The 5,087-nt window shown below is 37.4% G+C and overlaps 1 pseudogene; it reads left to right on the top strand.

Moving 5' to 3' along the window:
- The first annotated feature begins 886 nt into the window (after positions 1-886).
- Positions 887-2,088, top strand: LOC119523761 (annotated as a pseudogene).
- The last annotated feature ends 2,999 nt before the right edge of the window (positions 2,089-5,087 follow it).

Consider the following 5,087-nt stretch of genomic DNA (forward strand, 5'->3'; position numbering starts at 1 on the left):
AGCAAAGAGGAAATCAAGACATTCTCAGGCAAAAGAAACTAAGGGAATTTGTCACCAGCATACCTAGCCTTAAATGATGACTGAAGAAAATCTACAAACAGAAAGCTGGAGTATTCAGAAAAGAGGGAAGAAAATGGAATGGGTAAAAATAGGGAAAAATAAAAATATCCCTAACTTCATGAGCCTCTTAAGTTATATTTCATGGATAAGGTAAAATTTATATCAGCATCTGACATTTTGCTCAAACTATGTGGGGTAAATACTCTAAACAATTTTATTTGAACAGTGAGGGAGGAGGCAAAATGACAAACTAGAAGTAAGGTTTCTACATTGGTAAAATGATGATACTAGGAGACTATGATAAGTTACAAACACATATTATAATACCTAGAGCAACTACTAAGAAAATTATTCAACAAATGAAAATTGTGTGGGATACAGCTAAAGCAGTGCCAGGAGGGGGGATTTATACCAGTAAATACTTATATTAGAAATGAAAAAAGGTACTGAATCAATAATCTTAATTTCTACTCAAAGAAATAGAAAATGAAAAGAAATACAAATCAAATGAAAGCAGAAGGAAAGAAATAAAGATAAGAGCAAAAACTAATGAGAGTGAAATGGATATCAATAAAGAAAATCAATGAAATGAAAAGTTAGTTCTATTACCAGAATTAAAAAACTGATAAAATTTGAAGACTGACAAAGATGAAAACAGTGAAGGCAGAAATTCCTAATGTCAGAAATGAAACAGAAGTTATTCTTAGAGATATTGCAGCAATTAAAAGATAATAAGGGGAGATCCAAAAAGGCAGATTAGGAGAGAAAGAGGAAAATTCTCCTCCATGGAAAACACTAGATAAAAAAGTGCTCCAGCCAGGCAGCCATGGCCATTCCCAGCATCTCCTACAAGCAACAGCTCCTCATCATGGTGGACCCTAGAGATAAGGCATTTCAGGTCTATCACAAGAAATTGCTAGAGCACAAGGAGACCAGTGGCTGTCTCAAGGAGTTAAGGGAACAATTAAAGGAACTTACCAAGCAGTATGAAAAGTCTGAAAATGATCTGAAGGCCCTACAAAATGTTGGTCTGATTGTGGGTGAAGTACTTAAGCAATTAACTGAAGAAAAATTCATTGTTAAAGCTACAAATGGACCAAGATATGTTGTGAGTTGTCATTGACAGCTTAACAAGAGTAAGCTGAAGCCAGGAACAAGAGATGCTTTGGATATGACTACACTATCTTGAGATATTTGCCAAGAGAGGTGGATCCACTGGTTTACAACATGCCTCATGAGGACCCTGGGAATGTTTCCTATTCTGAGATTGGAGGGCTATCAGAACAGATCCAGGAATTCAGAGAGGTAATAGAACTACCTCTTACAAACCCATAGTTATTCCAGCATGTTGAAATAATACCTCCAAAAGGCTGTTTGTTATATGGACCACCAGGTACAGGAAAAACACTCTTGGCACATGCTGTTGCTAGCCACCTAGACTTCAATTTCTTAGAGGTTGTATCTAGTTCTATTGTAGACAAGTACATTGGTGAAAGTGCTTATTTGATCAGAGAAATGTTTAATTATGCCAGGGACCATCAACCATGCATCATTTTTATAGAAGAAATAGATGCTATTGGTGGTTGTCACTTTTCAGAGGGTACTTCAGCTGATAGATTCAGAGAACTTTAATGGAGTTACTGAATCAAATGGATGGATTTGATACTCTGCATAGTTAAAATGATCATGGCTACAAACAGACCAGATACTCTGGATCCTGCTTTACTGAGTCCAGGAAGATTAGACAGAAAAATACATATTGATTTACCAAATGAACAAGCAAGATTAGATATATTGAAAATCCATGTAGGTCCTATTACAAAGCATGGTGAAATAGATTATGAAGCAATTGTGAAGCTTTCAGATGGCTTTAATGCAGCATACCTGAGAAATGTTTGCACTGAAGCAGGTATGTTTGCAATTCTTGCTGATCATGATTTTGTAGTACAGGAAGACTTCATGAAGGTGGTCAGAAAAGTGGCTGATTCTAAGAAGCTAGAGTCTAAATTGGACTACAAACCTGTGTAATTTTACTGAAAGTTTTCTGGTGGCTGCATGACAGACATTTGCCTAATGTAAAAATAAAGTTAAGGAAAGTAATGTACGTACTGGCAGTGATCTTTTTCAAAGTATATGAATAAAAATATGTATGGATAACATAAAAAATAGTAATTCACTAATTGTACTTTCAGGATTGGTGCAGAGAACTTTGTATATTTGTTAATGCTGCATTTATTACAGCAGAGGTTAAAAAAGAAGGATGTTGAAGCTTTTCATATTTGCTTTTGAGCATTTTGTAAAACATTGAAAATGGTTTGAGATAGTAGTACAAGAAAACATTTCTTGACTTATTTTATATCATTTGTTTTTCTCCTCCTAAAAAGTTGAATAAAATCTGTCTGATTCAGTTCTCCTAAAAAAATGCTCCATAATACTGGTACCAGGGTCCCACCAGCTGGTCAAGGACTTATACTTCTGTAGTGATTGAGAAATTGGTGAAGCAAAGAGGCTGTGTTCAGAATTGTGTAAGTCTTTGATCCAAAGAGCTGCTGGGAAAGGCAACTGGACTCAAGCTGTGGTTGGAGGTGGATGGGAGTGGGACCTGGGGAGTGGCCAGAATGATGGCAGCAGGAGCTGTGGCAAGCATGGCAGGGAGTGCCTTCCATGCATCAGGCACATGCCTAGGTAACTTGCATGGTTGATAGCCCTTTACACACATGCAGCTGAAGTCCCTTGAGTTAGGAACAAGCCACTGCAGGAAGTGGACAATTGCAGAAGGGTTATGGTCCATACCCAATGCAACAATTTTGAAGAGGGCTGGGAGACACCCCTTCAGAGTTCTGTGGCCGAGTCTCCTCAAGGAAAATAAGGATTCAGCTGGCTTGTGACAGCACAATTCCTCCACAACAGAAGCCACTGGGGTACACAACTGTGAGGCAGGGAAGCTGCACCAGAAGTGATAGGAGCCCCACACCAAGACCAGGGACTTGAGGGTCCACAACAGAGAAGGACTGAAGGGAGTCTGAGCTGAAGGGGTGGATGCCTGCAGCAGCTGCAGTGTATCACAGCTGCAAAACCAGGACCAGCTGAGAGTACTGGGTCTTAAATTCCTCTTCCCAGCCAAACTGAACAAGGCAAAACCCACAACCACAGGGCTGGAGGTCCTCACTGCACACAGAAAATCAGAGCACTGATAAGACATCCACATGGTTTGGACACCCACTCACTGTATAAATGAAGCTGGGGAGATCTGGATTGTGGTTAAGCGGTGGCTCAGGAGTACCATCTGCTGATAGGTGAGGGAAAGTGCACTGCATCAAGCTTTAGCTCTGTGAAATTATAGATAATTGCTTAAATAATCCTGCATATCCTAAAAGAACTCTATCAAGATAAACAAATGCCAAGAGGCCAAAAACAACAGAAAATTATAAAGCACATGAAGAAACCAGAAGATATGGATAAACAAAATGCTCAAATTAAAAAATCAGAGGAGATACAGAATTTGGAGAAATTAATCAAAGAAGTAAACACAAACACCAATACCATGGCTCGGGAAGTAAAGGACATCAAGAAGAACCTAGAAGAGCATAAAGAAGAATTTGCAAGAGTAAATTAAATAATGGACAATCTTATGGAAATAAAAGCATCTGTTGATCAAATTAAAAAGATTCTGGATACACACAATACTAGATTATAAGAAGCTGATGAAAGAATAAGTGAACTGGAAGACTGAAGGCTTGAGGGAAATAGAACAAAAGAAAGAATGGAGAAAAAAACTGAATAATTCAAAATGGATCTCAGGGATAAGAAGGATAATATGAAGTGCACAAATATAAGAATCATTGGTGTTCCAAAAGGGGAAGAGAAGAAGAAAGGACCAGGAATAGTATTCCAAGACATTGTTGGAGATAACTTCCCAGCCATTCTAAATGAGATGAATATGAAAATCATAGATACCCAATGAACTCCAAACAGAATATATACAAATAAACCCACTCCAAGAAATATTCTGATCAGATTGTCAAATGCTGAAGAGAAAGAGAAACTTCAGGAAGCAGCAAGAGAGAATCAGTTCACCACATACAGGGGAAACAACATAAGACTAAGTAGTGACTATTCAGTGGCCACCATGGAGGCAAGAAGCCAGTGGTATGGCATATTTAAAATTCTGAAAGAGAAAAATTCCCAACCAAGAATTCATTATCCAACAAAGCTCTCCTTCAAATTTGAGGGAGAGTATAAAGTCTTCACATGCAAATAAATGCTGAGAGATTTTGTTAACAAGAGACCTGACCTACAATAAATACTAAAGGGAGAACTACTGGCTGAGAAACAAAGAAAGAATAGAGAAGTATGGAAAGGGGCACAGAACTAAAGAGTTTTAGTAAGGATATATCAAAGGAAATAAAGAGAGAGAGAGGGAAAATATATCTGACAAAGAAAAACCAAAGCATATGATGGTGGATTCAAGAACTGCCTTCACAATGACATTGAATGTGAATGGATTAAACTCCCCAATTAAAAGATATAGATTGGTAAAATGGATTAAAAAATGATCCATCTATATTTTGCTTAGAAGAGACTCATCTTAGATGCAAAGATACAAAGAAATTGAAAGTGAAAGGATGGAAAATATATTCTGCATAAGCTACAGCCAAAAGAAGGCAGGAGTAGCAATATTAATATCAGATAAAATAGACTTTAAATATAAGGCTGTCATAAGAGACAATGAAGGACTCTACATACTAATAAAAGGGACAATTCAACAAGAAGAATTAATGATCATAAATGTCTATGCACCCAATAAAAGTTTCCCAAAGTACATGAAACAAACATTGGCAAAGCTGAAGGAAGCAATGAATGTTTCCACAATAATTTGGGGAGACTTCAATATATCACTCTCTCCTATAGATAGATCAACCAGACAGAGGAACAATAAGGAAATTGAAAACTAAACAATGTGATAAATGATTTTGACTTAGGAGACATATATAAAGCATTATATCCCAAATCACCAGAGGACACAG

This window comes from Choloepus didactylus, chromosome X (genome assembly GCF_015220235.1).
Source record: "Choloepus didactylus isolate mChoDid1 chromosome X, mChoDid1.pri, whole genome shotgun sequence".
Classification (NCBI taxonomy): Eukaryota; Metazoa; Chordata; class Mammalia; order Pilosa; family Megalonychidae; genus Choloepus; species Choloepus didactylus.